We start from the raw sequence: 10,076 nt of genomic DNA, 5'->3' as shown, positions 1-10,076 counted from the left end.
ACTTCTAAATTTAACAGTGTGTGCATAAGTGTCAACAAAAATTAAAGCACAGCGGAAAGTAAATGACACAGAGATTTTTGTTGACGAAGTGGAAACTCAGTTAAGAGAAAAAACCACTCCGGGGCAGCCAAACCCAGGAATTCCACTATTCAGAAGATAGAGCTAGATACAAGACAGTAACACTCACATGTACCGATGCAGTGGTCGTACCTTGATCTCTGACGTGTAACCCAACACAAACGCTTCCCAACCAGGTTCGCCTACCTGAAGGGGTCTTCAATGGAACTCCTTACCTTAGAGCCGACCTCTAAGATAGACTTCGGTTTACAGCACAGCACACTTGTAAAATGGCTTCAGAGGGATTGATGACTTCTCTGAGCTCTAATGGAATTCACACCCTTGGCAAGGCTTTAGAGGAAATATCACGTCTCTAAGCTGTAGAGAATTCACCACCGAATTTTGTGTTGAAAGCATGCCTCAAACCTCTTATTTATAGGCTTTGGAAATCCAAAATCGACTAAAAAACGGAGTCTGAAACACGCGCGTCCGGACGGGTCAAGTTTTTCTTGTCCGGAAAGTAATTCTGGAATTTTCTGCAGGGCCGTCCGGACGGGCAAATCTTTCCATCCGGACGGATGCCGTCCGGATGCTTCTAGGATCCGTTCGAACACTCAAATTACAGCATTTTTTCTAAGCTTTCCAATGAAGCCGATTTCGTCCCAATCCGATATTTAAGTAAAAAGTTATGATCAAAATACCCGAGGGTGTCCGGACGGCTTGACTGAGCGTCCGGACGGTCACCTGCAACCACCTCTCCAAGATAGCGCTGAAAGCTTCCATAACAAGGCCGCGTCTGGACGGTGTTACCCTAGCGTCCGGACGGTTGCACTTCAGCTGCACGAAATTACCATAATAAGGCTTGGAGCGTCCGGACCTTGAAGGCTAACGTCTGGACGGTTGAACTGGTGCACGCAATTTCCATATATGAAGCTTGATCGTCCGGACCATGAAGGCTAACGTCCGGACGGTTGAACTTGGTATGCACGTTCTTGCCTTATAAAGGACATTGTCCGGAGGGGATCACACATCGTCCGGACGGTGGCAGTCGTCTTCCCATATCTGTGTCTTGAGGCAGAAACCATAATGCTTGTCAAACCCTGAATGGCGTCCGGACGGTATAACCACGTCGTCCGGATGGATGCGCTGGAACACTGGGATCTTCTCGAACTCAGAAGAGCGTCCGGACGATTTGCCATTACGTCCGGATGGATGCAACCTTGAACTGTTTGAAGCTTCTAGACACTGATGGGAGTCCGGACGGAAAGATCTCGTCGTCCGGACGGATGTTACTGACTGATGAGTGTCCGGACGGAATACCACATCGTCCAGACGGCTGACAGGGAACCGAAATAAATCCTTGTAAACTTCACAGAATCTTCTCGAAGAACATAGCTGAAGAGTAGACTCTGGATAAAGCAGCATCCCTGTGAAAGCAGCAACATTACATATAAGTGATTTTGTCCAACAGAATGTAGCCAACACAAAAACTAACAAAATCCTTTACCTTAGGGCCAACCCCTGAGAAAGACTTCAGATCAGCGCAGAAACAGCTCACACAACAATGGCTTCAGAGAGACTAACTCAGCTAAATACTCTTACAAAATAACTCTCTAAGTACTAAGGAATTTGAAAAATAAAATTGACTTCTAAAAGTAAAAGGCAAGTGTGTGCACAAAGTGTCAACAAAAATAACAATGCGGAAAATAAATGACACAAGGATTTTTGTTAAAGAAGTGGAAACTCAAGATGAGAAAAACCACTCCGGGGCAGCCAAACCCAGGATATCCACTATTCAAAAGACAAAGCTAGATACAAAGTAGTAACACTCACATACCCCTGATGCAGTGGTCGTACCTTGTTCTCTAACGTGTAACCCAACGCGAACGCTTCCCAACCAGGTCTCCTACCTGAAGGGGTCTTCAATGGAATCCTTTATCTTAGGGCCATCCCCTAAGATAGACTTCAGTTGTAGCGCAGCAACAACACACTTGCAATGGCTTGAGAGAGAACGAACCAGCTCTGATAACTTCACAAAATAACTCTCTAAGCTCTAAAGGAATTCAATACCAAATTCTTGCAGTTTTAAATGCCCAGGGGACTCTATTTTTAGGCTGAGGGTTCAAATGGGCGACTGCAGTAATATGTACGGATGCCGTCCATACGGTGAACCTGAGCCATCAGGATGGACAACTGTGCGACCAGAAAAATCTGAGATTTTCGCTGAAAATCTTTCCTGTTTGAGAGTCGCGTCCGGACGGTGAGACACTGTCATCCGGACGGTCGCATGTCCGCTGCAAGTAATTTCCATATAAGGCTTTCGCGCGTCCGGACCAAGGAGGATGGCCGTCCGGACAGTTGATCTTCAACATGCAATTTCCATATTTGTGTTGCGCGCGTCCGGACCATGATATGCAGGCGTCAGGACGGTTGAAGTTGAATACGCAGGTGCACGCGCGTTCGGACGATGGCAGACTGTCGTTCGGACGGTTGAATTTAAATTGCGATTCTTGCCTTAAGGAGAAGTGTGTCCGGACGGGAATCCACGTCTTCCGAACGGTTGCATCAATCTTCCCATAAATGAACTTGGAAAGAATCTGAAGCTTGGTCGAATACTGAGAGGCGTTTGGATGGGCTGCTAAGACGTCAGGACAGATGCAAGCTGGAACAGAAGCTTCTCGATACAGTGGAGGGTCTGGACGGAAGTCTACGTCGTCCGAACGAATGATGCTAGGTCTGTCTGGGCGTCTGGACGGTATGGTACGTCGTCCGAACGGATGGAACAGTGGACAGATGGGCGTCCCGACGGGATGGCACGATCGTCTGGACGGATAACAAGGAACTGGAAATCTTCTGATTTGCAAGCAGTTCAGAATCTTCTGAAACACTTCTGAATAACGGAATCCCTGTTAAACAACATCTTTACATATAAGTGATTTTGTCCAAACAGAATGAGGCCAATCACAAACTAACAGAATTCAATACCGAATTCTTGCGGTTCTCAAGCCTAGGGACCTCTATTTATAGGTTGCAGGTTCAACTGAGCGTCTGGCTTGATAAAACCTAGGTGCCATCTGGATCGTAGTCATAGGGCGTCCGGATGGATAACTATGCAATCGACTTTCCAAAATTTCGCTGAAATTCTTTCCTGTTTTGAGCTGCGTCCGAACAGTGGTAAACTGTCGTCCGGACGGTCCCACTTCCGCTGCAAGTAATTTCCATATCAAGGCTTTGCGCGTCCGGACCAAAGGAATGGTTGTCTGGACGGTTGATCTGATGCACGCAATTTCCATATCTGATGCTCGCACATCCGGACCAAGAGGACTGTCGTTCGGACATCTGGATTTTGAATGCGATAATTGCCTTATGAATGAGAGCGTCCAAATGGGAATCCATGTCGTCCGAACGGTTGTAGTGATCTTCCCATAACTATGTGAAAATCGAAAATGACTTCTAAAATAAGACAAGTGTGTGTAAAGTGTGCAACAAAAATGACAATGTGGAAAGTAAACAACACACAGATTTTTGTTGACAAAGTGGAAACTCAATCAATAGAAAAACCACTCCGAGGCAGCCAAACCCAGGAATTCCACTATTCAGAAGACAAAGCTAGATACAAGATAGTAACACTCACGTTAACCCGATGCAGTGGTCGTACCTTACTCTCTGACGTGTAACCCAACACTAACGCTTCCCAACCAGGTCTCCTACCTGAAGGGGTCTTCAATGGAATCCTTTACCTTAGGGCCAACCCCTAAGATAGACTTCAAATGTAGCACAGCACAATTGTAACTGCTTCAGAGGGATCTTGAACTTCTCTGAGCTCTTGTGGAATTCAATACCAAATTCTTGCAGTTCTCAATGCCCAGGGGCCTCTATTTATAGGCTGAGGTGCAGAATGGGTGACTACTATAATATGTACGGACGCCGTCTGGACGGTGAACCTGAGCCGTCTGGACGGACAACTGTGCGACAGGATTTTCCAAAAATTTCACTGAAAATCTTTCTTGTTTAAGAGCCGAGTCCGGACGGTAAGACAATGACGTCCGGACGGTTGCACGTCCGCTGCAAGTAATTTCCATATATGGCTTCGCGCGTCCGGACCAAGGGGATGAACGTCCGGACGGCAATTCTTCAACACGCAATTTCCATATCTGCTATGCGTGTGTCCGGACCATGAGAAGCAGGCGTCCGGACAGTTGAAGTCGAATCGGCAATTTCCATATTAGTTGCACGCGTGTCTGGACCAAGGCTGACTGACGTCCAGACGGTGATATTTGAATTACGATTCTTGCCTTATGTATGAGTGCGTCCGGACGGTGTATCAATCTTCCCATATCTGAACTTGGAAAGAATCTGAAGCTGGTCGATCACTGTTAGGCGTCCGGACGGGTTGCTGAGAGGTCCGGACGAATGGAAGCTGGAACAGAAGCTTCTCGATATAGTGTAGGGTCCAGACAGAAAGATACGTCGTCCGGACGGATGATGCTGGTCTGTCTAGCGTCCGGACGGGATGACACGTCGTCTAGATGGATGGAATAGTGGACAGATGGGCGTCCGGACGAGATAACACGTCGTCCAGACGGCTGACAGGGAATCTGAAATCTTCTATCTTTTTCACAGTGCAGAGTCTTCTGAAAATGCTCTGACAAGTGGAATCCCTATTTACAGCATCTTTACACATAAGTAATTTTGTCCAAACACAGAATGAGGCCAAAATACTAACACTATGTTTTGGAAGGAAATCCCATAGCTGGTCGAACACTGAGTGGCGTTCGGACGTGCTGCTGAATTGTCCGGATGGATGCAAGCTGGAGCAGTTCGAAGCTTCTCGACACAGACGAAGGTCTGGATGGAAGATGCTTTGGACAGTTGGGCGTCCGGAGGGTATATCACGTCGTTCGGACGGCTGGCAGGGAACATAATTTTTTTGACTTGTAGAATGTACAGAATCTTCTGGAAGCACTCTGAATAGCTGAATCCCCTATTTAAAAGCATCTTTACAAAGAAGTGATTTTGTCCAACAGAATGTGGCCAACTACAAACTAACAAACTTCCCCTTTGGCCATTCTGGGACAAAAATCACTTGATTGGTTAAAAAAAAATCCCGGTCCAAATACAAATTACTCCCCCTAAAGGTGTCAGAAGAACCAGGGTAAACAGAGTAATAAAATATCCAGGAGTTTAAACAAATGTAGTAAATTATCAAAAAGATAATACAAATGTCTCAAAATACATCAAAAACTGCAACGAAAAAAAATTAGGATGTATCTGCCATCGGTACATCGTCCTCGTCATCACTGCTGGACGGATGATGGAACTTGAGACACTCCTGGAGATCAATCTGGTTCTGCTCTAAATTGAGGTTAGTGGAGTGAACCTCCTGTTGCATGGCAGAGATGGACTGCTGCATGGATGACATGGATAGCTGCATGGAACTCATGGCCCCATGAATTGCAGCCAATGCCTCCATAATCTGTGAATAGCTGGCATCCTGCTGTGGTGGCGGAACAGTCTGAGAAGAGGACGCCACATCTGGGATGCCTACAAGAATAGGAGGAGGTGGGGGCACATCATCATCCTGATCATCTCGCCGCAGTTGAGCATTGGACTTCATTAGGGTCTGCTTGCTGATAGGATCCTAGATTTTCATTTTTGGCTCACCAGCAATACTAATTCCTGATTGAAGGATAATCTGGGTGAGCAGGCAGCCAAACGGGAGACCGGTATTGCCCTCATCACGGGCCTCCAGAATATCGCTCAAAATATGCTTGAACAAGCAGAAAGGCGAGCGAAGACTGATAGCATACACGAATTGGGCCCTCTTCAAAATCAGGTCACTGCGCCTAAAGATGGGCCAAAGGTTATGCTGGACAATCTTGGCTAGTATGCGGTGTGGGGCAGATAAGGCACTGATCTTGATGGTGGTGGGGTGCTCTTTTCCTTGGGGAAGGGCATGGAAGAATTCTCTGAGATCATCCAGAGAAGGAGGGATTACCACCTCATTATAAGGGTTGCCAGGAATCTGGAGAACAGGTACTCCTATGAATTGACTGATGATCTAGGGATCAACATTGATAGTATGCCCACCTACAATGGTTTGAAGCACCAACCTATGGTCATCATCCTGAACCACCTCGAGGTTGGCGTAGAATAGTCTGACCAGCCTAGTGTACACAACACTGGCATAGGTGTGTAGAGACCCCCAATGATAGGTCTGGATAGTGTCATGGATACTGTCCAGCGGAGCCACCATGATGTCTGACCGAACAACATTCCGCTCAGCAATGACTGGTCAGTCCATAATTTTAGCTCTAAGAGCTGCCCTATCTCCCTCTGTCCTCTGTCAAACTTTGCACTGTAGAATGCCTGTAGACATGGTTCTGCAAAAGAAACCAACAAGATTTGCCAATAATAATCCAAAAGAAATATTCTTATTAGTTCACAAAAAAATCCGGCATTATAACGACAGTAAAATGGACTTTTCCAAAAATTACAAACATGAAATATCACAATACAGTCCACCAAAACAGATAGTCCTAACACAGCAGATATCAAAAATAAATCTCAATAACATTCCCAAAGTAATTTAATATTCTAACAGTTTAAAAAAAAAAAAAAAAACTGAAAAGAATAAAGTTAACTAGAAAAAGTACCTGGAATGAGGAGAGTAATGCACAAAAGGACAAAAGAGGGCAGGATAATGCAAAAAATCTGGAGAAATCACTCACTAGAAGCCAAAAGAGAGGAGAAAATCGAGTGGGGTAGCTCAAAGATGCGGCGGCCAGGGTTTTTAAAACCAGTGGGGTCCTCGTCTGGACTGCTCATTAACCTGTCCGGACGCGCATTGCCTAGTAAATATGCGACAAGCCGTGCGCATCCAGACGTGTAACTGTTAGTATTTTGGCCTCATTCTGTGTTTGGACAAAATCACTTAAGTGTAAAGATGCTGTAAACAGGGATTCCACTATTTAGAGTTTGCAAGTCAGAAGAATTCAAGTTCCCTGTCAGCCGTTCGGACGACCGAGCCATCCCGTCCGGACACCCATCTGTCCACTATTCCGTCCGGACGACGTGTCTACCGTTCGGACCTCTTAGACAGACCAGCATCATCCTTCCGGACGAAGTGTTCATTCCATCCGGACCCCATACTGTATCGAGAAGTTTCTGTGCCAGCTTGCATCCGTTCGGACATTTCAGCAGCACGTTCAGATGCCTCTAAGTACTTGATCAGTTTCTGATTTCTTTCCAAGTTCCAAGAAAGGGAAGATCAATCAATCATCTGGACGATGTGGTATCCCTTCCGGACGCGCGTCTCCTTAAGCCAAGAATCGCAATTCAGATATGACCGTCCAGACGTCTGACAGCTATGGTCCGGACGCGTGTGCATCAAAGAAGGAAATTGCTGATTCGTCTTCAACCGTCCGGACGATTGCCTATCATGATCTGGACGCGCGCAATGCAGATATGGAAATTGCGTGTTGAAGAATTACCGTCCGAACGCTCATCCCCCACGGTCCGGACGCTCTAAAGCCTTATACGGAAATTACTTGTAGCGGACGTGTGACCGTCCGGACGAGGCCCTTAAACAGGAAAGATTTCCCCGCCAAATTTTTGGAAAATCTTGTCGCACAGTTGTCCGTCCGGACGGCCCATGTCCACGATCCGGATGGCGCCCAGGTATATTTTGCCTAACGCTCATTTGAGCCCCCAGCCTATAAATAGAGGCCCCTGGGCACTGAGAACTGCAAGAATTCTGTGTGAATTCCATTAGAGCTCAGAGAAGTCATCAATCCCTCTGAAGTCGTTTTACAAGTGTGCTGTGCTATAAATCGAAGTCTATCTTAAAGGTCGGCTCTAAGGTAAGGAGTTCCATTGAAGACCCCTTCAGGTAGGAGAACCTGGTTAGGAAGCGTTCGTGTTGGGTTACACGTCAGAGATCAAGGTACGACCACTGCATCGGGTATATGTGAGTGTTACTGTCTTGTATCTAGCTATGTCTTCTAAATAGTGGAATTCCTAGGTTTGGCTGCCCCATAGTGGTTTTTCTCTTAACTGAGTTTCCACTTCGTCAACAAAAATCTGTGTGTCATTTACTTTCTGCTGTGCTTTAATTTTTGTTGACACTTATGCACACACTTTATTTTTAGAAGTCAATTTCGTTTTTCAATTGGTATCAGAGCTTGGTACACTCTGAGAAGATTAATTTCTTGAGTGTTATTATATTTGACTTCTATATTTTGATATGTCTCAAACTCTTAATTCTGTTCCTACCTTCGATGGTACGAACTATGGCTATTGGAAAGCTCGGATGAGATTCTTTTTAAAATCTATTGACTGTTGGAGTATTGTTAACTCTGGTTGGACTAAACCAGAGGATGCAACTCCCGAAACAGTCCCTCTGAAAAACGCTCGACTTTCCAATGATAAAGCCCTCCATGCTCTATGCCAAGCACTTTCTCCCTCTGAATTCGCCAAAATTTTAAACTGCGAATCAGCCAAAGAAGCATGGCAAATCTTGGAAACAACATATGAAGGCACGAAATTAGTTAAATCTGCCAAACTTCAAATGTTGACTTCAAGATTTGAAGAAATTAAGATGTTGGAAGAAGAGACTTTTGGAGAGTTTTACTCCAAGATAAGTGACCTTAGAAACTCCATGGTGAGTCTCGGGAAATCTATCTCGGATGTAAAACTCATCCGAAAAATTCTAAGATCTTTGCCCGAGCGTTTCAGGATCAAGGTAACGACAATCGAGGAAAGCAAGGTTCTTGAAGAGATGAAGATTGAAGAGCTAGTTGGATCTCTTCAAACATATGAGCTGTCTCTGCCCCTAGTCAAGAAGGTAGAAGCCTCCTCTGAAAATGACTCTGAGGATGAAGACAAAGCTATGGCTATGTTAGCCAAAAATTTCAGAAGACTGATGAAAGATGATCGGTTCAAGAAGAAGTTTTCTGATAAAATAAAGAAACCTCTCAGAGAAGCTGAACCAGAGGAAGAGGAGAAGAGAGATCCCAAAGGACCCCAATGTTTTGAATGCTCAGGCTTTGGGCATATCCGGACGGATTGTGGGAATCTCAAAAAGGGCAAGGGAAAGGCATACAATGTGACTCTTAGTGATGAGTCAGAAGAAGAAGCTCCAGGGTTTGAAAAATTTCTGGCCTTTGTAGCCCCACATATTGAAGAACGACTCTACCACCCAGTCAATTCTGTTCCGCTCAATCCCTATTTCATGGCCACATATCTTTCCGGCTAAGGAATGGGAAACCTTTCTCTTGTTACATGAATCCAATTTTCGTTTCATTCGGGAAAAGCCATCTTTTTTTCAACAATGTCTTTGTCATTTGATCCAATAGCGTTCCGTTAGATAGGAACAGATTTGATAAATACTGATAACTCTCGGATGGAGTATTAAAACGGAAAAATCCATTAGATAATGAACTATTGGTTCTAAGCCATCTCTGGCGATAAATCAACAATTCGAAGTGCTTTTCTTGCGTATTCTTGATAAACCAGCGTTTATATATAGATGTAGGAAGATCTGTTTGGGAAGTAAGAAGCCCCTTTGGCATCTCTTCATCTGCAAAGAATTCTCGATGTGAAAACACAGAGACAAAGGGCTGATCTTTGAATAGTAAAAAAAGTGGATCTGTAGGGTCCCAAATGAATTGGCTTATTAGAAAAAAGCCTTGTTCTTTGGAAGATCTATCTCTTGTCTGGTACTGCACAGTTCTACTCTGTAAGAACTCTGAATCATTCTCTTGAAGCTCATCCTCTTCATCATAAATGATCCGCTTGCCCTGAAATGACCTAGCCCAATAGGGAAATCCCAATTCATTGGGCCTTTCGATACAATCAAATAGAAAGCCCCAAGGGCGCCATATTCTAGGAGCCCAAACTATGTGATTGAATAAATCCTCCTCTATCAGTTGCGGGTCGAGGACTCCTTCTCATTCCCCTTCTTCAAACTTCGATTCGTATTGTTCATAGAGAAATCTCTGATCAACGATAGAACAAGA

Source organism: Alnus glutinosa, chromosome 8 (assembly GCF_958979055.1).
Source record: "Alnus glutinosa chromosome 8, dhAlnGlut1.1, whole genome shotgun sequence".
In the NCBI taxonomy this organism is placed as follows: domain Eukaryota; kingdom Viridiplantae; phylum Streptophyta; class Magnoliopsida; order Fagales; family Betulaceae; genus Alnus; species Alnus glutinosa.
Note: the sequence above shows the minus strand (reverse complement) of the source record.